Raw genomic sequence first — 27,641 nt, 5'->3', positions numbered from 1 at the left:
TTACCCCAGTGCACCCACAGAATCCTAACCAGTAGTACACCATTATAAATGTGCCTAAACTGTACTCCCCAAATCCTGACCAAGCCCACCTCTAACCCAGTTAAAGGGGTCCTCTCACTTCAGCAAATAGCATTCATCATGTAGATCAGGCATGCTTAACCTAAGGCCCTTCAGCTGTTGTAAAACTACAACTACCATCATTCCCGGACATCCTACAGCTTTCAGCCTACAGAAGGGCATGGTGGGAGTTGTAGTTTTACAACAGCTGAAGGGCCGCAGGTTGAGCATCCCTGATGTAGATAAAGTTAATACAAGCCACCTTCTAATGTATTATGATTCTCCACATTGCCTCCATTGCTGGCTAGATTCATTTTTCCATCACAGACAAAAAAAGCCATGTATGCAGCACTTTTTTGTCTGGTATAAAGTCAGATCCTAAACAGAAACTGAACGGACTCAATCATAGTTGGCGGGGTCTGTTCAGCTTCTTCCCTGTCTGTTAGGCCGGGCTCATATCACATTTTTGTCATACATTTAATGTACGCCAAAAAATGTATATATGTTACCAGGTGCCTCAGACAGATGCCATACTGTGGCATCACCTTAGAGTTCCATAGTGTAAAAAAATATATACGTTAGCCTATACCATTTTTTTTCCAGGATGGAAAACTGCAGCAGTGGTACACTACACTTTCCCATCCTGCAGAGTCCTACAACAAACCTTTGCTTTACTTTTTTTACAATGGAACTCTATGGTGACAGATGCCACAGTATGGCGTCAGTGAGTTGTCCGATAATGTATATGTTTTTTGTGTATGTTGACAAAAAGACACCCTTACGTGCCCCATGCAGAACTTCCTTCATTTCTGTTCTGCTCATCTAACAGAGCAGAGCAGAAATAAATAGCGGTGGTGTGAACGGGGCCTAAGAGGTGAGCATGCAGGAAACTGTTACTGGTCTAAATAACATGAGGTAATTATAGTGAAGTGATAAAGTCCGGTCCAATATGGCGGATGCTCCCTGTACTTTACCACTTAGCTTTAATAGCCTGCATTCGCTACATGCATCTCACACACACATCAGTGCGTGGGATGCAGCATGTGTGAGGTGCGTGTGGTATTAGAAGCGTGTGGGGCATTGTGAGGTGCATGTGGTATTAGAAGCGTGTGGGGCAGTGTGAGGTGCATGTGGTATTAGAAGTGTGTGGGGCAGTGTGAGGTGTGTGTGGTATTAGAAGCATGTGGGGCAGTGTGAAGTGTGTGTGGCATTAGAAGCATGTGGGGCAGTGTGAAGTGCGTGTGGCATTAGAAGCATGTGGGGCAGTGTGAGGTGCGTGTGGTATTAGAAGCGTGTGGGGCAGTGTGAGGTGCGTGTGGTATTAGAAGCGTGTGGGGCAGTGTGAGGTGCGTGTGGTATTAGAAGCGTGTGGGGCAGTGTGAGGTGCGTGTGGTATTAGAAGCGTGTGGGGCAGTGTGAGGTGCGTGTGGTATTAGAAGCGTGTGGGGCAGTGTGAGGTGCATGTGGTATTAGAAGCGTGTGGGGCATTGTGAGGTGCATGTGGTATTAGAAGCATGTGGGGCAGTGTGAGGTGCATGTGGTATTAGAAGCGTGTGAACTGCGTGTGGTATTAGAAGCGTGTGGGGCAGTGTGAGGTGCGTGTGGTATTAGAAGCGTGTGGGGCAGTGTGAGGTACGTGTGGCATTAGAAGCGTGTGGGGCGCATCTGATGATCACACACTGCACCACATACATGGATAGATTACACACTGCTGTCACCTTGTTCTGCGCATCCATCTTGATGTCTGGGATGTAGTCTTCAGCTCCACTGCCATATTTGCCGGGGTCCTTGGGGAGCGTGCCTGGCTCTCCCTAATATAGCAACCCCGGAAGCTAGCCCCTCCTCCTTACAGCTCCCACCAGCTTTCTCTGCTGCAGGACACTGTACCGCCCAAACTAACCAATAACAAAGCTCCTTATTGCAGGCACAGGCAGCACTGATGCACTTCCATGCCGTTCAGAGCGCCTGCGCTGATGAATGGCATGGAAAAGTCTACGGTGTATTGGTACACCTTAAACTTTTTTCAGAGAGAAGAACAGCCTGAACAGGCATCTCTGGCGCTTCTACAGGCGTTATTGCGACCTCTGGTCTGAAGTCATCCCAACATTCCCATATCATCAATACAGTGTAATACCGCCGGTAATTACCCGATGAGCAAGCAAACGGCAGATGGTGCTAATTACAGTCTGCCGCTGGCAAATAACTGTACAGCATTGAGACAAGCGACTGTATAACGATCGCTGCATCTAATAGCAGTGGTCTCCTCAGCAAGCAGGCGATTCCTTCCTTATCGCCTGGAAAATCTGCCTATGTAATACAGTCTTTACACACACAACCAACAACATACAATCCCACACACAAGACACCCCCCTCAGCATACACACAGCTGTCCCCCATCACACAGCCCTCTTCACATACAACCAGATACCCCCTCCCTCACACATAACCACCCCACCATCTCAGTGTGCTACACCACACAGTCCCCCTCACATACAAACCAGACACCACCCTACTACACAGCCTCCCATTTCAGCATCCAAACATAGCCCTCCCTATACAACCAGATACCCCCACCTTCAGCAGCCACACAGCTGCCCCCCCATACAACCAGATACCCCCTCCCTCAGCATCCATGCAGCTGCCCCCCCATACAACAAGATACCCCCTCCCTCAGCATCCATGCAGCTGCCCCCCATACAACAAGATACCCCCTCCCTCAGCATCCACGCAGCTGCCCCCACATACAACAAGATACCCCCTCCCTCAGTATCCACGCAGCTGCCCCCCCATACAAGATACCCCGCCCTCAGCATCCACGCAGCTGCCCTCCCCCCCCCCATACAAGATGCCCCCTCCCTCAGCATCCACGCAGCTGCCCTCCCCCCCATACAAGATGCCCCCTCCCTCAGCATCCACGCAGCTGCCCTCCCCCCATACAAGATGCCCCCTCCCTCAGCATCCACGCAGCTGCCCTCCCCCATACAAGATGCCCCCTCCCTCAGCATCCACGCAGCTGCCCTCCCCCATACAAGATGCCCCCTCCCTCAGCATCCATGCAGCTGCCCTCCCCCCATACAAGATGGCCCCCTCCCTCAGCATCCACGCAGCTGCCCTCCCCCCCTCATACAAGATGCCCCCTCCCTCAGCATCCACGCAGCTGCCCTCCCCCCCATACAAGATGCCCCCTCCCTCGGCATCCACGCAGCTCCCCTCCCCCCCCATACAAGATGCCCCCTCCCTCAGCATCCACGCAGCTGCCCCCCCCTCCCCCTGGTGTACAATCCCTCACAGCACATCCCCAACAGTTTCAGTACAAAATAAGTTACTAAATCAGTAGGTTCCGCGTACTTCTACAACACTGCAGGAGTTTTTTTAGTACACTCCCCGCGCTGCTGACCCTAGCGAGCTCCATGATGGTATGATACATGTGAAAAAGAGAGCGGCTCTCCTGTTTCCGATCCACGTGATCTAGGAGTGCCACGTGATGTTATGACGCCAGCAGGTCCTTCCCGAATATAGTATTTAGCCATTACCCCAGCTTCTGGTTTGCATAGAGACTTCATTACAGGATCTGATGTGTATTTTATGTCAGTGGTGTATGTGGTCGCAGCCGGCTGCAGGGGGTTGCTGGGAGTTGTAGTTTTACAGGTTGAAAACCAGTGTATTAACTTCTGTTCAGGCTTGATAGAATCGACCTTCCGATCACGGTTCTAACGTCCTATTGTTCAAAACCTTCAGTTTTAATGCTGTTTCCGTATAGCATTAAAATGTATTGGCTCTCTGAAAGTGAATTACTACTGTATCTGTGTATTTTAAAACAGTTTAAAATAGGAATCTGAGGTACCACTTCGGATTCCTATTTTAAATTGTTTTTAAAGAGGCAGATAGGAATGTCGTAGTAATTCGCCAAAGTCTCGCGCAACTTCGGGCGATATGAAGTTTGGCTATGCACATCCAATACATTTTAATGCTGTACGAAATCAACATTAAATATGAACGTTTTGAACAAATTGACTTTGGATCTATGATCGGAAGCTCGATTCGCTCAAGCCTACTTCTGTTCCACAATGTAACCAGTTATAGTAGAAGTGTATATACAGTGCCATGGAAGTCTTCAGACCCTTTCACTTCCTTCACATTTTGTTATATTGTGGCCTTGTGCTAAATTTAAAAAGTTCATGTTCTCCATCGTTCTGCACTCAATACTCCATAATGACAAAGTGAAGTCAGAATTTAAGAAATCTTCGTTAATATATTGAAGAGATAATACTAAAATACTACATTGACATAAGTATTCAGACCCTTTACTCAGGACGTAGTTGAAGCACCATTGGCAGCATTTTTCTTGGGTATGAAGTCACAAGGTTTACATACCTGGATTTAGGGATTTTCTGCCCTTCTTCTCTGTAAGGCCTCTTTCACACGGGCATCGCGTGTGAGGGACTGACAAGATGCGGGTGCGTTGCGGGAAAATGCAAGATGTTTCCGTGCGAGTGCAAAGCGTTTTAATGCGTTTTGCGCGCGCGTGAGAAAAATCGGCATGTTTGGTACCCAGACCTGAATCCGGACTTCTTCACTGAAGTTTGGGTTAGGTATTCTATAGATTTTATTATTTTCCCTTATAACATGGTTATACGCGAAAGTAATAGCATTCTTAATTCAGAATGCTAAGTAAATTAGGGATGGAGGGGTTAAAAAAATATATATTTAAACTCCCCTCATCCACTTGGACCATGTGATGAGCGCAGTGACGTCACCAAAGGTCCTTTTCCTCCTAGGTCTTCAAAGAACACAAGCTGGGCTACACGAACAATTGGAAGAGGTGAGTGTAATGTAATATATATATATATATATATATATATATATATATATATATATTTTATTATTATTATTATTATTATTATTATTATTATTATTATTATTATTATTCAGTCCTGATCAAAAGTTTAAGACCACTTGAAAAATGGCAAAAAATCATATTTAGCATGGCTGGATCTTAACAAGGTTCCAAGTAGAGCTTCAACATGCAACAAGAAGAAATGGGAGTGAGACAAAACATTTTTTGAGCATTCAATTTAATGAAAACAACGAATAAACTGAAACAGGCTGTTTTTCAGCTGATCAAAAGTTTAGGACCACACCTCCAAAAAAACAACTAAACCCCCCCCCAAAAAACAGAAATCCAACTTCCAAACATGAACTCAGTAATGAGTAGTTCCGCCGTTATTGTTTATCACTTTCCAAAATTTGTTTCGGCATGCTTGATGCAAGCGTTTCCATGAGGTGAGTGGGAACATTTCTCCAAGTGGTGAAGATGGCCGCACGAAGGCCATCTACTGTCTGGAACTGTTGTCCATTTTTGTAAACTTCCCTTGCCATCCATCCCCAAAGGTTCTCAATTGGATTTAGATCAGGGGAACACGCAGGATGGGCCAAAATAGTGATGTTATTCTCCTGGAAGAAATCCCTTGTCCTCTGGGCATTGTGTACTGTAGCGTTGTCCTGTTGAAAAACACAGTCGTTACCACACAGACAAGGGCCCTCAGTCATGAGGAATGCTCTCTGCAACATCTGGACATAGCCAGCGGCCGTTTGACACCCCTGCACTTCCTGACGCTCCATTGTTCCACTGAAGGAAAAAGCACATCAGACCATTATGGCGCCCCCTCCACTGTGGCGCGTAGAAAACATCTCAGGTGGGAACTGCTTGTCATGCCAGTAACCTGGGCGTATCTGTACACTACACAGCCGTATTTCTACTTTAACAGGTTGCGGACCTGTACCCTCCAAATGTGGTTGCATTCCCGGATGCTGAGGCTTTGTTTCCACGCTCCTTAGTGTGCAACATGCAGCCACTTTACCTCGGTTTTAGGCGTGTATTTTTAGTTCCCATGTGCTGGGCCCTATGGTGCAATCTGTGGCCCATACAGTTCTGTATTACTGGGTGCTTCCTTCCCCGGACTCTATTTTATGCTGCGGACGTGGTTACTGCTCTTTTTTGGTTCTTCCATACATCCTGCACTCCGTTACTGTCGTGCTCTATGGTCTTCTTGTACTTTCTCAAGGCACTGTCCACAACAGACCTTCCTGGTTCAGCATGTGCATGGTAACAATATCTGGCAGGGGTGGGCCAGCCCGACCCCCACCTCCACCTTGTCAGTCTACTGCTACTTCTGGTGTACCCAGTATATGGCTGATCTGTTCTGGTCTGGTGGGTGGTCCACATACATCCACGCTCCCTACACCATGGCCAGGTGGTTGTTGGCTTTTGTGCTAGGGTTGCTCTTGCCATCCCTATAAAGTGCTACTGTCTGCGGCACTCCGCGTTACCCCATATTATAAATGATTACCCGCGTTGTTTTCTGTTACAGGGCGGACCACTCCTGGTGGAGTACAGTGATCTCCACTGGATCTTTTTCCTTGTTTGGGTACGTAGCTTGGTGAGCACCGGCCGCTGCAGCAGTTTTCGGCCATCACTGGATGTCCTCCGCCACACGGAATCATTCTGGGGTCAGCGTTTTTTCCTCACTGGATGTCCTTCCTGATGAGTCAGGGACACAACCACTGAGCGCCACACACCTGCCTGGTAGGCGAAATTTCTGCTGATTGCTCTGGCATCGGACAGGGTTCCGTAGTTCCTTCTGGGTCCGGGTGTTCCCTTTATATTCTCTGCTTAGTTGTACTATATGTCAGAGGGCAGTTCCTTTGGACCTTGCTATTGTCTGCGCCTGTCAGGTACTTTCTCCCCCTGGGAGTCTTCTGTGTGTTGGTTGCAGGTGGTTCCTACACTTCGTGTAGTCACACCCAGTTTCTTCATAACGACTTCGCCATTCCTTATGCGTCTGGGTGTCTGTCGATTTAGTGGTGCAACCCAAGCCGCTGTACTTTCCCTCCCCGGGACAATGTATGCAGATTGCTAGCCACTATTCTTAGAATGGCTAGTTGTCCATGACCAATCCCTTCCCATATGGTGGTTCTTTTCATTTTTTCTTGGATATTCTAGCTTTTGTTGTCCTCTGGTGGTTCAGTTCCTTGTGAGCCCATACCGGGTACTCCTTTCTGGAGTCCCTGTCCCCGTTCATGTGACCACTCAGATTCTGTATGATAATCGTTGTTTGGGGGGGACCTGGGTTGATTGTTCCACTTGTGGGTTCCAATAGCCTTGTGGACCTCTTGGGATTTGTGTCTATCTTCCCATCCTCCCACGTCAAGTACCTGGTGTTGAGTGGTTTAGTGCTACGGTTTGCATTTCCACCTTATGGTCTCCTTCGGGAGGGACTTCCTCCTGTTTGTAGAACCTTCCTCTTTAGATTGTTGGGAGTACTCCCCTTCTCCTCCCATGTCTCTCAGTCCAGTGTGTCCCTGCTGAGATTTCCTGGGCCTGCATCTCCTTGATACTTCATTTGGGTTTTGGGATGCGGGTCTTATCTTATCTTTTCTTTTTTCCTGGCCTTTACTTGCAACCCCCTCCCTTTACAAGGATTGGCGGTTTCCCTTAGCGCCTTTGGGGTTTTCACCTTTCAATAGGCGCTTAACTTCATCACCTGCTTTGCGGTGGGGGGAGACCTGCTCACTTCATTGTGAGCCTTGCTATGGCTTCCCTCACTCCAGTGTGTCCCTGCTGAGATTCCCGGGGCCTGCATCTGGTCCCCATTTTTCCCTGATACTTCACTTGGCCAGAGTTTCTCCGGTCTTGCGCTTCTCAGCGATATTTTGTTTTCAGGGGCTCGTTCCTCGTCTCCTGATTTTGTGATGCCGGTCTTATCTTTTCTCTTTTCCTGGCATTTACTTACAACCCCCTCCCTTTCCAAGGGTTGGCGGTTTCCCTTAGCGTCTTTGGGGTTTTCTCCTTTCAATAGGGCGCTTATCTTCATCACCTTTTTTGCGCTGAGGGGAGACCTGCTGCCTTCTCATGTGAGCCTTGCCTTGGCTTCCCTCACTCGTTTGGCCTTCAGTGATTCCATGTTTCCTTGTTCCCCTGGCCTGTCAGGGGTTGGCCGCAGGGTGTTTGTGCTTTTGCCTGAGTCAATTAGAATGTTAGGTAGCTCCAATACGCGATGCTGTCCTACTTTCTCTCCAGCCTTTGGATGAGCTGGGTGTTTCCCTTTTGCCTTCTTCTTGCATTTGGGACCTTCTCCCAGGCTTTTGTCCTGGGGTGCTGGCAGTCTTCGCTGTTGCTTCCTTAGGGTTTCTCCCTTGTTATGAGGCTTCTTGCCTATTCCGTGCATTTCTCCTGTTGAGCCACATGGTTCTCCTGCACCTGTATGCCCAACTTGTGACATGGCTGTCCTTTTCCCACCCTCGGGGACTGCTTTGGGACGTCCCATGGTGCTGTGTCCCCCAATGCCACGCACGAGAAAATTAGATTTTTTTTGTACTCACCGTAAAATCCTTTTCTCGTAGTAGGCATTGGGGGACACAGGGTGGGAGCTATGTTTTTTACTTCCGCTTCTCCGGGCTGGTCTCTTGATCTTCCCGGTACGGGAGTTGTTGATTCCTTGCCTTTCTTCTCTCCTACTGCTTTTGGTACAAACTGATTAGCCTAGTGCCTGTGGAGAGGGTATAGCCCAACGGGGAGGAGCCAACACTTTTTATGTCTAGTGTCGCCTCCTAGAGGTAGTTGGACATATATCCATGGTGCTGTGCCCCCCAATGCCTACTACGAGAAAAGGATTTTACGGTGAGTACAAAAAATCCAATTTTTTAGGGACCAGTTCAGGTCTGAAGTTACTTTGTGAGGCTTACATAATAGAAACCACCCAAAAGTGACCCCATTCTAGAAACTACACCCCTCAAGGTATTCAAAACTGATTTTACAAACATTATTAGCCCTTTAGGTGTGCGGCAGTGATCAAAACTACACAGGACGTACCGGTACGTCCTAAGTCCTTAAGGGGTTAAAGGCATGTGGTCCTAAAATTTGGATTAGCTGAAAAACAGCCTGTTTCAGTTTAATCGTTATTTTAAATTGAATGCTCAAAAAATGTTTTGTCTCACTCTTATTTCTTCTTGTTGCATGTTGAAGCTCTACTTGGAACCTTGTTAAGATACAACAATGTAAAATATGATTTTTTGCCATTTTTCAAGTGGTCTTAAACTTTTGATCAGGACTGTATTTTTTTTATCCTTCCACCCCTAATTTACTAAGCATTCTGTATTAAGAATGCTATTATTTTCCCTTATAACCATGTTATAAGGGAAAATAATAAATATCGGGTCCCCATCCCGATCGTCACCTAGCAACCATGCGTGAAAATCGCACCGCATCCACACTTGCTTGCGGATGCTTGCGATTTTCACGAAGCCCCATTCACTTCTATGGGGCCTGCGTTGCGTGACAAACGCACAATATAGAGCTTGCTGCGGTTTTCACGCAACGCACAAGTGATGCGTGAAAATGACCGCTCATGTGCACAGGCCCATTGAAGTGAATGGGTCCGGATTCAGTGCGGGTGCAATGCATTCACCTCACGCATTGCACCCGCGCGGATTTCTCGCCTGTGTGAAAGGGGCCTAAGTCTCTAGCTCTGATAGGGAGAATGGGGACAGTTGCTGGACACAGCCATTTTAAAGTCTCTCCAAAGATGTTCCCTTCGGTCCAGGGCTGGGGCTGGGCCACTCAAGGACATTCAGGGTGCCTTCACACGTGGCAGTTTTTGTGGCAGAAAATTCCACGACTGAAAATCAGTTCCATTCACCTGAATGAGGCTTGCAGAAATCCATGTGCTTGCTGCCCCATTATAATAAATGAAACTGATTTTTAGTTGCAGAGAATTCTACCACAGTATACGAAGCGTGTTACGGCACCCTCACAGAGTTGTTCCTGAGCTGCTCCTGTGGTTGTGTGCTTGGGGTCATTTGGGGAAATTAATCAATACTAGTGCAAAGGAGATCTGGCTTGTGCCCATAGCAACCTGTCAGATTCTACCATTCATTTTCCAAAAGAGCTATAAGAAATGAAATGTTGAATCTGGACTCGTTCACATAACCGTTTCTCCTTTCCGTTCTCTGGCTCCATTGAGGAGCAGGAGAACGGAAAGGATGGATTCTGCAGCTAACTGAGGCCTAACTGAGCGTAACGGAGCCTAAAGACCCCTTAGACTATAATGGGGTCCGTTCGGTGTCCGCAGTCCTGCATGCAGGACTTTCGTCTCCGCTCAAAAATCATGTTCTGAACGGACACCGAACAGACCCCATTATAGTCTGTGGTGTCTTTAGGCTCCATTACGCTCAGTTATCTGCAGAATCCATCCTTTCCTTTCTCCTGCTCCTCAATTGAGCCAGAGAACGGAAAGGAGAAACTGTGATGTGAACGAGGCCTAAGCAAGTTTTCCTTTACACTCGTTTTGATTAAATTACTCCCATTGTCATTTCAGAAGGTAAACGTTTGGCCCGGTCTGAGGTCCAGAGCACTGTGCATGAGGTTTTCATTAAGGATATCTCTATTTTGCTCCATTCAGCTTTCCCTCATCTCTGACCAGTCTCCCTGTCCCAGCCACTGAAATACACCCCCACAGCATGATGCTACCACCGCCATGCTTCACTATAGGGATGTTATTGGGCAGTGCCTGGTTTCCTACAACATAAAGCTTAGGACCGATGCCAAAATGTTCAGTCTTGGTTTTATCAGATCACAGAATCCTGTTTCTCACAGTCTAAGGCCTCTTTCACACGGGCGTTGCGGGAAAATGTGCGGGTGCGTTACGGGAACACCCGCAATTTTTCAGCGCGAGTGCAAAACATTGTATTGCGTTTTGCACTCGCGTGAGAAAAATCGCGCATATTTGGTACCCAAATCCGAACTTCTTCACAGAAGTTCGGGCTTGGGATCGGTGTTCTATAGATTGTATTATTTTCCCTTATAACATGGTTATAAGGGAAAATAATAGCATTCTGAATACAGAATGCATAGTCAAATAGCGCTGGAGGGGTTAAAAAAAAAAAAAAATTAACTCACCTTAATCCACTTGACCGCGGAGCCCGGCTTCTCCTACTGTCTCCTTTCTTCAGGACCTGGGTAAAGGACCTGTGGTGACGTCACTCCGGTCATCACATGATTCATCACCATGGTAAAAGATCATGTGTCACCACAGGTCCTTTACCCAGGTCCTGAAGAAAGGAGACAGAAGGAGAAGCCGGGCTCCGCGGTCAAGTGGATTAAGGTGAGTTAAATTATTATTTTTATTTTTTTTAACCCCTCCAGCGCTGTTTTACTATGCATTCTGTATTCAGAATGCTATTATTTTCCCTTATAACAATGTTATAAGGGGAAATAATAATGATCAGGTCTCCATCCCGATCGTCTCCTAGCAACCGTGCGTGAAAATCGCACCGCATCCGCACTTGCTTGCGGATGCTTGCGATTTTCACGCAACCCCATTCACTTCTATGGGGCCTGCGTTGCGTGAAAAACGCAGAATATAGAGCATGCTGCGATTTTCAGGCAACGCACAAGGGATGCGTGAAAATCACCGCTCATGTGAACAGCCCCATAGAAATGAATGGGTCGGTATTCAGTGCGGGTGCAATGCGTTCAACTCACGGATCGCATCCGCGCGGAATACTCGCCCGTGTGAAAGGGGCCTAAGACCGGCTTTCATGTGTCTTTTACTTAGGAGAGGTTTCTTTATGGTCACTCTGCCATAAAGCACAGATTGGTGGTGTGCTGCAGTGATGGTTGACCTTCTGGAGGATTCTCCCATCTGCACACAGGATCTTTGGAGCTTAGCCGGAGTGACCATTGGGTTCTTGTTCAAACCTCTCTTACCAAGGACCCTGATTATTTAGTTTGGTGGGGTTACCATTTCTAGGAACTCCTGGTTGTCCCAAATTTCTTCCAAGAATTATGGAGATTTTTTTTTTTTTTTGTAAGCTTCTCTAAATCTGTGCCTACACGCAATCCTGTTTCTGAGCTCTCCAGGCAGTTCTTTCCTCATCACGGCTTGGTTTTTGCTCTGATACACGTCAGCTCTGAGATCTTATATAGACTGGGCTTTGTCTTTCCACTTGTCCAATCAAATAAACTTACCACAGGTGGACTCCAAGGTATAGGAACGTCTCGGAGATGATCAAGAGAAATGGGAGCCCCCCACAAGTGGAAAAATTAGATTATTATTTTTTTGTTTATTTTAGCAGAAGGCCACAACATAACATAATGTGAAAAAAGGGAAAAGGTTTGAAGACCTTCTGGGTGGACTGTAGCAGATGTGTATATAATATAAGAGTGTGTAGTAGATGTTAGGGCTGGGCAATTAATTGGGGGGAAAAATTTGCAGCCTGATTAACCCTTTAACTACCGGAGGTTTTTTCGTTTTCATTTTTCTCCCCTATCTTCCTTGAGCCATAACTTTTTTTTAAATATATTTCCGTTTACATAGCTGTATGAGGACTTATTTTTTGTGTGTTGTACTTTCTAATGCCACCTTTAATTATGGCATACAGTGTAGTTGGAAGCGGTAAAAAGATTCCAAATGAGGTGGAATTGGAAAAAAAAACGCAATTCCTCCACCATTTTATGGGTTTTGTTACCACGGTGTTACGTTTGTGGCGAAACTAACCCATGCCCTTCATTCTCTGGGTCAGTACGATTACAACGATGCCCAATGTGTATAGTTTTTTTTATGTCTAAATAGTGTAAAAATCTATTTAAACTTTGAAAAAAACTATTTTTTTTTTTACATCACCATATTCTGACCCACATAACTTTTTTATACTTATGTCTACTGAGCTGTATAGGGGCTAATTTTTTTTCGGGACAGACTGTAGTTTTTATTGATACCATTGGAGTGTGTGTGACTTTTTGATCACATTTTATTTTAAAAAAATTGGGTAAAAGAAACAATGAAAAAATGGCAAATTGGCCATTTTGACCCTTTTTTCCGTTACGCCATTCGGCGTAATGGATTTTTTGTTTATATTTTATTAGTACGGGCGTAGCTGTGATACCCATAATGTTTATATTTATTGTTATTTAGGTATTTATTTTTTTATTATACGGAAAGGGGGGTGATTTAAACTTTAATATTTTTTTCTATATATTTTTTTATGTTTTTAAATTTTTGTAATTATTTTGAAGCTCATATATGAGCCTATAAATAATGTTTTTTAATTCTTAATTTTGTACAATCAGGGATTTTTTTATTTAGTTTGACTGTCAATTGCTATCTGGTGGCCAAAATAAGAATTGCAGCATGAATACTATAAGCCTCGTCAGCGAGGCTCATAGTATTCAGAGCAACTACTGGCAGTTACAGCCCCATTTGCCGCAGGGGGTGTTGGTAGGAAGCGCTTCCAGAGTTTTTGCACATTTAGATGCCATGATCTCAATTGATCACGTCATCTAAAGCCTTTAATTACGGCAATCAGCATTATTGCCATGTTTACACATCACATCAGCGCCGTAGCAAAGGGGTTAATCAGCATAATCTTGCCCATGTACAGTTCTTGGTTATCTTTGGCGCTCCTCTTAGAAATGAATGGAGTGGCCGTGCATATTTCTGACCAGCCGCTTCGTCCTTTTCTGGGGGTCCCGTACCCTGTGAAACCCCCCATTCTCGTGATTGGTGGGTGTCCCAGCGGTATGGCCCCCACCAGTCTGATAGTTATCCCCTATTCTGTGGACTGGAATTCCCATTTAAGGGCACATGCACACAACTGTTGTTTTAGGGCTCATTCACACGACTGTATGAATGAGTCCGCATCTGTTCTGCCATTTTGCGGGAACGGGTGCGAACCTATTCATTTCGATGGGGCTGCAAAATTTGTGGACAGCTGTCCACATCCAATGTTCCGTTCCACAGCCCGCCAAAAATATAGAGCATGTCCTATTCTTGTCTGCGGACAAGCAATAGGCATTTCTATAATATGCCGCCCATTCAATTTGCAAATTGCGAAACGCACATGAGCGGCATCTGTGTTTTGCAGGTCCGCAATTTGCATACCAAAAAACACGCTGCAGTCGTGGGAATGCGCCCTTAGTCTGCATCTGATCAGCATATTTTTGCGGATTGGATGTGGACCCATTCACTTCACTCCATGTGGTGTCTGCATTCGTATGTCCATTCCACGTCACCCGCAAAAAAATAGAATATGTCCTATTCTTGTCCGTATTACGGACAAGGGTAGGACAGTGCTGTTATGACCCGGACGTTCCCCTCCGTGTCTGTGTTTTGGTACGGCTGAGTGCATGAGCACTAAGTCTCCTCCTCCTTAGCATGTGTATAGTGACGTCTGTACTGCAGTGATAATGGTGAAGTGTATACAGCTCTGTGCACAGTATAATAGTGGTATCTATGTATGTGTACATGTAGGCTCTGCTCCTACCTGTAAAATCTAGTACTTAGAGGCAGTGCTGCATGTATATACTGTGTGACCGTGTGTAGGCTCTGGAGCATAACATACAGTCTCCGTACCACTGCTCTAACTATGCATGTATTGTAAGCTATGCCACGGTATATTCTGCCTAATGGAGCAGTAAACAAATAGCCAGGTAACTGTGATACCGAGTCCCCCCCCCCCCCCCCTCCCCATCCCCTCACACACATTCCCTCAGATTTAATAGTTGAGCATATGTACACCAGACCCTGTTGACAGTGAACTATGCATCTTGTTCTGATCCCTAGATTATTGTGATTATTATTATTATTGACAACCATAAAGCAATATAAACCATTCCTGAGATTAGCGGGTAACATTGTTGGATTGTGGGCAGGGTGCTGCAGACTGATCAAATTCTGGGTGTACCGTTTCAGAGAAAAGTCCTTGTGCCAAAATCTGTAATAATCTTTACGTCTGACATTATTATTTCTGGCTGATCATTTCCTAGTTGTTGCAGATCTCTATGATCAGAGCATCTAGGCCAGGGATCCACAGCAACTGTTGGTTGCCTTATAGGGGTTGTCCACTTTTTTATATTGATGACCTATCCTCCGGATAGGTCATCAATATCAAATCGTCAGGGGTCCGACTCCTGGCACCCCGCCAATCAGCTGTTTGAAGAGAACGCAAATCTTGTACAAGCGCTATGTTCTCCTCACTGTTTACCTGCTCGCTGTCACAACCGCAGCGGTAAGCAGGTGTAATTGCAACTCCACCATCCCCAGTCACTTTAATGGGACAGGTCTGTAGTATTCGCTTGAACAGGAAGGAGCCCTCCCTGCCAATCTGAAGAGGATAATTTTACCTCTTTAAAATTACTTTGCCCTCATTGTTTACCTACGTGGAAGTCATGGGCGTTCATGACATGAATTCCAACCATCAGGTATATAGGAAAAACTAAGGCTAGTTTCATACCTGCAGTGTAAATTCAGTCAGAAAACAGCCCGCTGAAGTTACTGGATATGGCACTGCCAGATGCCGACGGAATGCCCGCTGGACCCATATAAAGGGTTTCTGCTCCAGAATTAACCCTAATAAACTGGCTGACATTAGCGATGTGCTAATGTCAGCAGACCCTAACTGTACTATTTTTATGCTTATTGATGCCCTGGTTACTGCACAATTGTAACTTTGATATGCACATTAGCCTCTAGGAGCATGGGGGACATTGCTCCTGCTCCTAGAGGCTCAGTTCTCCCACCTCAAGTCACGCCCTGCCTCACACCAATTTTGGGTAGAGGAAGGACGTGATGACGTGAGGGTGTAACGTTGCGCTCTCCCTCCTCCCCTAATGCCGGCGTATCTCCGGATCATCTACTGAAAGTCCTCTCTGGATCGCGGTCTTTGAAATCATCGCTGCATCGCTGACCCTTGCACTGCTTCCCGGACGCTGAGCTGCATTGCGGATCGCGGACAGAGGTTTGCTCATTTACCTGGGGGGGTGAGAGTGCTGTGTTCTGGGCGCTGCCCGCTCTGTGTCTCTCTCCGGTTCCGGCTTTACATGGTTGGTCTGCGGCTGTTTCCTGTCCGGTTGTCTCCCTGTGGATGCGTTGTCTGGCTGTCCCTATGTCCTCCTGTTGCTGGATCGATCCCCCTGTGTGGATTCCGGATTTTCTTTGTGCGTTTTGTCTCGAGTTGTCTCTCTGCGGTCCTGTGCTGAGGTTTTGGACTTGTACAGCGAGTTGAGAGTGGAGCCAGAACCTGAAGATCCTGGTTTGTTTGGTGAGATCCATCCTTGTCCTCCCCCCTTTGTTTGGACTGATTTATTTTTCCCTTTTGCTCCTTGGACTTTGTGTTCCCTCTTTTTCCCCTCCATTTAACACCAGCTTCAATTTTTTTCACCCCTTAACTAACTTCTAACCATCCACAGTTTTTTTTTTTTTCATTGGAAGTGGGGGGGAAGGAATAAAAAAAAAAAAAAAAGTGAGATAATAAAAAGTAAACTGTAGTAAAAACAAAAGTATACGGATAACAAAATAAAATTTAAATAAGAGGAGGGAAGAAAGAGGGAGAGGAAAAAAAAAAGGGGGCAAAGAATTTATTTTAAAAAGAACAGGAAGGAAAGAAGAAAGGAAAAAGAACAAGGGCAAAAAAAAAAAAAGAGAGAAAAGATGGCTCCTAAACAAAATAGACGATCGACGGATTTGACGCTGTTCAAGTCTGGACAGAAACCAATAGAGTCTGCTAAAATAGACCAATTTTTGAGATCACCGAATTTAAACACCAGGTCTGGACCAAAGGGGAGGCAAGATATCAATGCAAAAAAAGATATTTCCGAGTCTAGAACGGAGGATCCACCTGAGGGGGACCCTGATATTGGAGACGGGGAGAAGCAAGTGGAAAACTCTTCCACATTAGAGGAGATTTTATCGTTTGTTAAAAAGAATGGAAAAGCGATACAAAATATTGCTGTTCAATTGGGGTCAGTACAGTCAGATGTACTTATTATAAAAGATGATTTGATAAAGATTCGTGATAGAATTAAGGAATTGGAAATCACAGTGAATGGTCTGGAACAAGAAGTAAAAGTGTTAAAGGCTGAGAATAGTACAGTAAAAAAGGACTATAACTATCTGAGAAAAAAAAACGGTGGACCTTGAGGATAGGTCAAGACAATGTAATGTACGAATTATGGGTTTAACAGAAACTTCCGATGAAAAAACAAATTTGGCAGGAACGATACAATCTATAATTTTTGATGAATTTGGGAAGGAACATTTTTCAGCTCTGTTTCTAATTGAAACGGCCCACCGAATTTCCAGTGGCAAACCGATTCCGGGGAAGCCGCCAAGGACAGTAATAATTAAGATGCTAGCTGCTTGTGACAGAGACATGATCCTGAGGCGCGCACGAGATATATCTCCGATCTTCTACAATGGGTGTAAACTTTATTTTTTTTCCTGATTTTTCAAAAGAAGTTCAAGATAAGAGACGTACTTTTTTAGATGACAAAAAACGTCTTCAGGGCAAGTACTCTTTTTTTTGTATCCAGCCAAATTAAGGGTTGTATTGACACTTCCAGATATGGCCACCGATTGGTTAGATAGGAATAATGTCCAAAATATTATTATTATTTTTTTTCCTTTGATACTCTTGCTTTTTGGTATTTTTGGTTGATGGAGATTCGGCTGGGGGAGTGGGGGAGGGATGGTCCTAGTTAAGAGGTCTGTTTTTTTTTTCAACGACAGATCAAGGGGGATAGGTGGTTTCTGGGTGGGGAGAGGTGGATGGAGTCAGAGGGGTCAGGTGCGGGGGCTAGAGGGAAGGGTGGGCTGCGATGGGTCTTACGTTGAGGTGGGGAACGGAGTTAGGCTTGAGGAGAGTGGTACCGGGGTACTTTAGGATTAATTAATGATTATAAGAATACTTACATGGAATGTTCGGGGTCTAGCGGAGAAGGTAAAAAGACAGGCGGTATTAGATTTGATAAGGAGACATTTGCCAGCCATTGTTTGTTTGGTTGAAACTCATTTTCCACAGGAAAGGATACCCCGACTTAGGGGGAGGTGGGCTAAACAGGTTTATAATTCCACATATACTACCTACTCCAGAAGAGTTACAGTATTAATTCACAAACAGATTAATTTCTTATGCCTGGCATCCTCTATGGATAAACAGGGGAGATATATTTTTCTTCATGGCAGACTTGATGGGAAGCTATGTATTCTGGCTTTTATTTATATCCCCCCTCCGTTTTCTAGGCAAGTTCTGAATTGTTTGATGGCCTTTGTCGATCAGTGGCCTGATTGCTTGGTGATAGTCAATGGGGATTTCAATTGTCTGATCAATCCAGAGGTAGATAGGATTTCTACTGGAGGAAATGGGTGTTCCCCGGTCCAGGGGTCCCCCCTGGCTCGTTTTTGCCAGGAGGTGGGCCTCGTGGATGTCTGGGAATATCTATTTAAAGAAAAAAGAGCCTTTTCCTCTGTCAGTAAATCTGGAAGCTCTGTCTAGAATTGATCTGACCTTGATAAATAGAGGTTATCTAAATTGTGTTAGGCGGATGAAATAAGAGGCCAGATCCGTTTCAGATCATGCTCCCTTCTTAATAGAGCTGTGTATGATTGGGAATGATTCTAGAGCGAAACCCCCATTTAGATTGAATCCCCATTGGCTATTAATAATTGATAATCATAATCAGATAGAAATGGAGATTTCCTTTTGGGATAGGAATTATGCCTCAGCTAAATCTCAATATATCTGGGATGCGTTTAAAGCATTTATGAGAGGGATTTTTATCAGCACAATTGCAAATCTGAGCAAACGCTATGCTATGAAGGAGAAAGAACTAGAGGAAGGCAGAGAGATTATGATGAGGACAAGCCAGGCTCTTACTGACTTTCTTCTGGATAAAGCACAACAGAAGCTGTTCTTTAGAGGACAAAAATATTTTTCAGAGGGAGGTCGCCCTGGGAAGATGCTGGCTAGAGTAATAGCAAGCCAGGATCCAAAGAAAGATCCGTAGTATCGGTAGGCCCGATGGTACTATTGTGGAAGATCAGGAGGGAATAATAGAAGTATTTATAAAATATTTTTCTGAACTATATGACTCAGAGAGTGTCCTCTCAGAGGCTGCGATGGACTCCTACTTGGACTCTGTTGCCCTTACGGTTCTTACAGATGGGCAAAAGGTACGCTTGGAGATGGACTTGTGCCCCAAAGAGATAGAGGATGCAATGAAGGCCTGTTCAGGTAACTCTTGCCCCGGATTGGATGGACTCCCGTATGAGTTTTATCGTAAATACGGGGAGGTTGTTTTTCCCCATCTGTGGAGAACACTCTCTGATTCAATAAAAGGAGTCCTCCCAGAAACGATGACGGAGGCCGTGATAACAGTTATATTAAAAAAGGGAAAAGACCCTAATAAGTTGGGATCTTATAGACCTATTTCTTTACTTAACACAGATGTTAAACTTTATTCTAAAATCTTAGCTACGAGGCTATCTAGTGTTATGACATCAATTTTGCATCCAGACCAAAATGGCTTTATTCCTAATAAGGGGACTCATTATAATTTACATCGTCTTTTTTCTAATATACAGACCTCTGGAGGGCCTTCACGATCTATTTTGTCTATAGATGCGTCCAAGGCTTTTGATAGTTGAGTGGGGATTTCTATGGAGAGTGCTTTGGCCGTAGGTTTATTAATATGGTTAAACTTCTTTATAGATCTCCTACCGCAAGACTCAACAAGCAGGGCTGTGGAGTCGGTAGATAAATGCTCCGACTCCTCAGTTTTTGGTACTTCCGACTCCTCTGTATTTAATATGTGAATGTATTTTATACATTCCTTGAAGGAAAGAAAGGCAACATACATGTCATTACCATAGAACTACTGGCTAGGAAGCTGCTGCCTTCTCCTTTGTGTGCTGATCTTCTGCTGAAGATAGGGCAGTGGGAGGATCCAGGAAGGGGCAGGGGACGGGGCATTTATTGTAAAACATGATTGCCCTAGTAGAATCCCATAGTCATGTTTAAAGTTTAAAGGATAACTGTCACACTTAGACCCTAATTTAAATTTTCATATATGTAGTTACTAATAACATGATATTCCAGAATCCGTTACTATTAGACTGACTTACCCCATATTTAATAAGATTCAGCCCTTAGCAACCAGTCTGCATAAAACTGCAATTTCACTATTCAGTTAGGATGGCCGCCACTGCCCTCACCCTGAGGCTAATCCCGCCAGCCCTCACTAGCCAGTAACAATAGCCCCCCAAAAGTGTCAGTAACCAGAGCCCTCCCCCTAAAGGGTTAATCTCCTGCAGCACAAAGGGGTCCTCTTACCATATGTTGCTTTCATTTATACACTGAGCAGACGGCAGATCTCCCTTCCCTGGTCTGCGCTGATTCAACTCTACTTCTCCAGCTCTGCTGAGTGAGGGAGCGTCTGCCAAGCACAGGGACAGGGAGAAGTGCACACAGCCCAGGCTTATCAGCTGCTGGGGAGGACCTGGCTTTAATCATTTACTTACAGTCCCTGGCTGTCAGTAATCTGACCTTGCACGCTGCATGCTTCTGCATCCTCCGTCCTTCAACAGATAGACGGACCATGCCTAGCAACCCTATTTTAAGCACAGGTAAAAGTAGGCAGTACAGGGAACAAAAGTGTGGAATTAAGGGGTAATTGAATACACAGTGAAAAGTTGAATAGGGCCACCAAGGAGATATTAATCACCACAATCCAATACTCCAAAAAAATATATACGACAGTTCTACTTTAAGCTAACAATCTGAGTTTACAAGTTTTTATAGCCTTAGCTGAATGACGGCAGTTTTTCAAATGGTTTACAGCTTCAGTCTTGAACTATTGACTATCCATTCCCTTCACTTATACAAGTGTCTCTAGTCCTGCAAAAAACATATTTACTTGATCAGTTATCAGTGAGAGGCTAGGTTAACCATGGGCGTTGCGTTCCCTGTAACAGCGGAAGACAACACAATGGAAAGTATAAGTAATGCCGCTCCTTAACTGTGCGTTGCGTGCCATATAGTGAAGCATGTGAAAAGCATGCTTCTTCATGGTCACTTAACGTGTTCGTTTTGCGGTAACGTGACGCACTGCATGCATTGGCCTTTATTCTCACAGTAGAGAAGTACCGTATTTTTCGCAAAAGTGGGGGAAAAATAACAGTGCGTCTTATGGGGCGAATGCTGCGACCGTCCGGTGAATAGGCTGAGAGGGAGGAGGGGCTGGGGGCCGGCATCTGGTTCTGTAATTGCAGCAGGGCCCGGTGCAGTCACTGTATAATACTACACCGGGCCCCGCTCACTGTAATATAATCATATCTAACTTGTGGATATTGTTAAAGTATTCCAATCATCTTAAATCTAGCGCTGTACTACTTACTACTAACTTCTTGGCAGTCAGGAGGCCGGGTGGGAGCTTGTAGCGTAGCTCACTACGTCACGTGCCTGCTCCGCCCACTTTATGAATGAAGCAGGCATCGGGCCCCGCTGCCATTACAGAAACAGATTCCGACCCCCATTCACTACACAGGGACACTGGTATGGGGGGGGGGGGGGGAATCTGTGGATGACACATAAGATAAGATGCTATATATGTGTCATCCACAGATGCCCCCACAATGATCCCCATTAACAGTGCCATCCACGGATTGCCCCATAACGGTGCCATCCACGGATGCCCCCATAACGGTGCCATCCACGGATGCCCCCATAACGGTGCCATCCACGGATGCCCCCATAACTGTGCCATCCACGGATGCCCCCATAACGGTGCCATCCACGGATGCCCCCATAACGGTGCCATCCACGGATGCCCCCATAACGGTGCCATCCACGGATGCCCCCATAACGGTGCCATCCACAACCTTTGGCTGCCAGGGTCAGACAAGACACTAGGGTTTGGGGTATTGGGAACAGAAGATCGCATCTCTCTATACGCTGATGATATTTTATTTTATGGCCAACAGACAAACTCTACTTTGTTAACTATTATGCAAACGATAAACTCTTTTGCAGAAGCCTCAGGTCTGGAGGTAAATTGGGACAAAACCACGATTATGCCACTAGATATAACAACTATGCCCTTAGATAAATTTGCATTCCCCAATGATAGTCTTCTGAACACCCTGAAAATTGCTGACTCCTTTGAGTATCTTGGTATCACAGTCTCCCCTAGGGTGGACAATTTTATTCCGCTTAACTTGATGCCATTGATAAATAAGTTAAGGTTAAAAATAACAACGTGGCTTCACTTACCTCTATCAAAGGCTGCTAGAATATCTCTAGTTAAGATGGTGATTCTCCCTCAGTTACTCTATCTCTTTAGGAACTCTCCAGTTTGGATCCCGGATAGGTATTTTAAGGTGATTAAAAGAATTATTAATGATCTACTCTGGGGGAGGAAACGGGTTAGACTTAAGCTAGAGCATTGGTATAAGCCCCTGGAGAGTGGAGGAGTTAACCTCCCCTGTTTCAAGGGATATTTCTTAGCTGCACAGTTTTGTTTTCTCTGTGAATGGAAAGATAGCCCACTTTGTAGGGACTTAGTTAACAGATCTTCATATGATAATTTTTTTACCCTTCTGGAGTCTGATCAACTGTCTAACTCAGATAGGCAATTTAGATCAACCAGGAATCTTTTTGTAAAGTCATGGCAGGCTATTAGACTATGGTGTGGAGTGAAAGGCTCACTAGGATGCACTCCTTTATGCTATAATCAGCATTTCAAAACTTTAGATGCACTAGCTAAGGGCTCTTTCACACCTGCGTTATTGTCTTCCGGCATAGAGTTCCGTCGTCAGGGCTCTATGCCGGAAGAATCCTGATCAGGATTATCCTAATGCATTCTGAATGGAGAGTAATCCGTTCAGGATGCATCAGGATGTCTTCAGTTCCGGTACGGAACGTTTGTTGGCCGGAGAAAATACCGCAGCATGCTGCGCTTTTTGCTCCGGCCAAAAATCCGGAACACTTGCCGCAAGGCCGGATCCGGAATTAATGCCCATTGAAAGGCATTGATCCGGATCCGGCCTTAAGCTAAACGTCGTTTCGGCGCATTGCCGGAGCCGACATTTAGCTTTTTCAGAGTGGTTACCATGGCTGCCGGGACGCTAAAGTCCTGACAGCCATGGTAAGTGTAGCGGGGAGCGGGGGAGCAGTGTACTTACAGTCCGTGCGGCTCCCGGGGCGCTTCAGAGTGACGTCAGGGCGCCCCAAGCGCATGGATCACGTGATCGCATGGATCACGTCATCCATGCGCATGGGGCGCTCTGACGTCATTCTGGAGCGCCCGGGGAGCCGCACGGACTGTAAGTATACCGCTCCCCCGCTCCCCGCTCCTACTATGGCAACCAGGACTTTAATAGCGTCCTGGGTGCCATAGTAACACTGAAAGCATTTGGAAGACGGTTCCGTCTTCAAATGCTTTCAGTACACTTGCGTTTTTCCGGATCCGGCAGGCACCTCCGGCAACGGAAGTGCATGCCGGATCCCAACAACGCAAGTGTGAAAGAGGCCTTAGGAACAATATTGGAAAAAAAGTATTATATATTTGACACAGGTAGTAAGTAATGGAGATATTATTTCTTTTATAGAATTATCAAAGAGAGAAAAAGCACAGAAATTATTATGGTTTCGGTATTTACAGTTAAGATCGGCACTTTTGAGTATACAGGAAAAAAATAGGCTTCAAATACACACTTCAACACAGTTTAATGAGTGGATAGGGAATTTGGACCAGAAGATGAAGATTTCTCACCTTTATAAAAATGTATTAATAACTCGATTTGGAGGTGCTTCCTCTCCTCGTCAGAAGATTTGGAAAAATGAGTGTCCAATGATTTATTTGGTTGACCAGGAGAGGGTAACTCGGAATTTCAAATTGGTTTTACATAATTTTAATCACATGGTGGTTCAGTTTAATATTCTACATAGACTTTATGTTACACATTTCTGGCTTAATAGATGTGGGATTAGGTAAGACTCTAACTGTCCCAGGTTGGATGTCCCCGAAGCGGAATATCTTCACATGTTTTTGTCCTGTGCAGAGTTGAAACATTATTGGGGAGTTATTCATAAATACATTGAGGGAAAACTGAAGGTGCGGATCCCTTTTTCCGTTGAATGTTGGGTACTGGGTGAGCTGACCAAGGTGAGCTGTCAGCAACATAAAAAAAAATCTTTTTTTCAAGATAATGTTTTTGGCATGTCTTTTGATAGCACGCTCTTAGTTTTCGCGAAAGAGTCCGACTATGAATATATGGTTAAATCTGGTGAACACTACTAAGAGATATGAATATAAGCAGAGAAATACAGAGAAAAAATGTATTGGAATTTGGGGAGACTGGAATTCATAGAACTTCCGACCCCCACTCGTCACCATACTGGTGAATGAAGACGCATCGCTGGGGGGGAGGGGGGAGGGTTGTGGGGGGGTTAAAAGAAAAAAGATGATGATAAATGTTAGGAATGATATTTTTATATAATGTGTATTGTTGGATGATTAATAAAGTGTTTATAAAAAAATAAAAATACACGGCGCCTGGTTTCCACGGATGCTGAAGGGGAAAATGTAAATAAATTAGTTAATAAATCAGCCAAAAATAAATAAATCACGCCCTGCCGTCCTTGATTGACAGGGCCAGGCAGCGTTAGTCTTCTCCTTCCGGATCTGTGCGCTGGGACTGCGCAGGCGCGAGATTTATCCAGCGTACAGGGCCGGCAGGAGGAAACGAATGCTCGCCCTGTCAATGAAGTGTGGGAGAACCGAGCCTCTAGGAGCAGGAGCAATGCCCCCCCCCGTCATTCTGTGCTGAATGGTTTTCCATTCTATTATCTATAATCACCTGCATTTTATTGTTTCTATAATATTATCCTTATATTAATACATTTGGTTTGATTAAGGCTTATGTAGACGAGTAGTACATTTTGAACACTAATGATTCATGGTGGATGATAATCATGTAATGAGAATGGATGTAACAACTGAATGATTTTACTAAAAACGCTCTTTTTGAAATTATTGATGTAAATTATTGTTTATTGAATTGTGGTAATATAAAAGTGCATCGTGGGACCTTTCGCTAATAGGCACGATGACTAGACCAGTCTGAACACAGTCAGCCATCATTGTTTAAAGGGGCTATCCAATGATCTGTAATGATCTATCCTCAGGATAGGTCACCATTAACAGATCAGTGGGGGTCTGAGTCCTGACACCCCTGCCGATCAGCACCGTTGGCTCCCGTCGGCTTTCCAAGCACAGCGCCGTACATTGTATAGTGGCTGTGCTTTGTATCGTGCTTAGCCCCATTACCTTGATGGGGCTAAGCTGCAACTAGGCCACGTGACCGATGAACGGTTCATCACTGGCCTAGCAAGAGGCTGCGGCACTCATTGAGTGCCCACTTTTCTTTTAACAGTTGATGGTTGGCGGTCCCAGGTGTCGGACCACAGCTGATCTGATATTTATGACCAATCCTGAATATAGATAATCAATATCTATTCCTGGTTAACCCTGTTAAGTGAGTATACAATCAAACACATTTGTACGGGAAACGCCCTGCATGTACATGCTTGTTGTTATCATTGGCGTTGTGTTGGTAATCGCCTGAAAGATTATCTAGTCTTCTAAATGGGCCTTTACATGTACATTCAGGTTGGATCCAGATAAAGTTCATCGTCTTCGACTGTCGGAGTGTTAAATTGAAGTGAATGGGGCTGAACACGATACCAAGCATAGCCACTATACAATGTACGGCCCTGTGCTTGGTAATCACGGAGAAGACCAAGGCTCTCATAGGAGCGTCGGTGCCTTCTCTAACATCTGATTGGCAGACTCCCACCGATCAGATACTGGTCACCAGTAGTAAAATGCCGGAAAACCCCTTTAATACACCCAGAGAGCTGTTGTTTCAATTAGATTATAAATTTAAGATGTTACAAAATGTTTGTAATTTCAGAATTTTTATATATATATATATATATATATATATATATATATATATATATAGTACAGACCAAAAGTTTGGACACCCCTTCTCATTCAAAGAGTTTTCTTTATTTTCATGACTATGAAGGCATCAAAACTATGAATTAACACATGTGGAATTATATACATAACAAACAAGTGGGAAACAACTGAAAATATGTCATATTCTAGGTTCTTCAAAGTAGCCACCTTTTGCTTTGATTACTGCTTTGCACACTCTTGGCATTCTCAATCTTCAAGAGGTAGTCCCCTGAAATGGTCTTCCAACAGTCTTGAAGGAGTTCCCAGGGATGCTTAGCACTTGTTGGCCCTTTTGCCTTCACTCTGCGGTCCAGCTCACCCCAAACCATCTCGATTGGGTTCAGGTCCGGTGACTGTGGAGGCCAGGTCATCTGGCGCAGCACCCAATCACTCTCCTTCATGGTCAAATAGCCCTTCCTTTCAAAGTTTTCCCAATTTTTTCAGCTGACTGACTGACCTTCATTTCTTAAAGTAATGATGGCCACTCGTTTTTCTTTACTTAGCTGCTTTTTTCTTGCCATAATACAAATTCTAACAGTCTATTCAGTAGGACTATCAGCTGTGTATCCATCTGACTTCTCCTCAACGCAACTGATGGTCCCAACCCCATTTATAAGGCAAGAAATCCCACTTATTAAACCTGACAGGGCACACCTGTGAAGTGAAAACCATTTCAGGGGACTACCTCTTGAAGCTCATCAAGAGAATGCCAAGAGTGTGCAAAGCAGTAATCAAAGCAAAAGGTGGCTACTTTGAAGAACCTAGAATATGACATATTTTCAGTTGTTTCACACTTGTTTGTTATGTATATAATTCCACATGTGTTAATTCATAGTTTTGATGCCTTCAGTGTGAATCTACAATTTTCATAGTCATGAAAATAAAGAAAACTCTTTGAATGAGAAGGTGTGTCCAAACTTTTGGTCTGTACTGTGTATGTATATATATATATATATATATATATATATATATATATATATATTGCATTATAGTGTGATAAGTATAAGAATGTGACATCATTAGAAACCAATGGCATACTTTATTTTATGTCGAGTATCACTTCCATCCAAAGGAACATTTCCACTGGGCTTAATTTTCTGTAACGTTAAATCCAAAATTTAGATTTTTCACATTGACAGTCAGGATAACTTATATGAGCTTGTGTTTTTCTTGTTTTTTGTTTCTTTTAATACAAGTATGTCACCTGGACTCGGCTGACATGTTGTGATTTTGTAGTTTCCAGGGTCACAGTCCTCATTATTACATGACCCATAAAATTTTAAAGGGGTTGTATCACCTCACTTATTGGCATATCGCTAGGACTGCGACCCGCACTTATCTCCAAAAAAGGCCCCCCCAAAGTGTAGAAGAGCACACCACACATACGCAGCCTGCCCTCCATTAATATCTATGGGAGTTCCAAAAATAGCTGAGCGCGTGTGTTTAGCTACTTTTGGAAGTCCCTCAGAAGTTAATGGAGATCACACTGTGCAAGTGCAGCTACCGCTCCATTCACATCTATGGTACTGCCAGAAATAGCTGAGTCAGCATTCGGCTAGTTTTGGAACTCGCATAAAATAGAATGGAGGGTGGACGCTCTCCATTCGCTTTGGTGTTCTCATTCAGGATATAGGAATTGGGTCCCAGAGGTGGGACCCGCACACATCTGACATTGGTGGCGTATCGTAGAAGTATGCCACCAGTGTCTGAGGTGACACAATCCTTT

General features: G+C 44.7%; 1 protein-coding gene across 1 annotated transcript in view; it reads left to right on the top strand.

Moving 5' to 3' along the window:
- The window catches only part of SERAC1 (serine active site containing 1), a 354,636-nt gene that overhangs the window by 22,408 nt on the left and 304,587 nt on the right, over nt 1-27,641 (top strand). The gene's annotated exons all lie outside the window — the stretch shown is intronic.

This window comes from Bufo bufo, chromosome 4 (genome assembly GCF_905171765.1).
Source record: "Bufo bufo chromosome 4, aBufBuf1.1, whole genome shotgun sequence".
Taxonomy (NCBI): Eukaryota; Metazoa; Chordata; class Amphibia; order Anura; family Bufonidae; genus Bufo; species Bufo bufo.
Note: the sequence above shows the minus strand (reverse complement) of the source record. Positions and strands in the feature narration are given on the sequence as shown.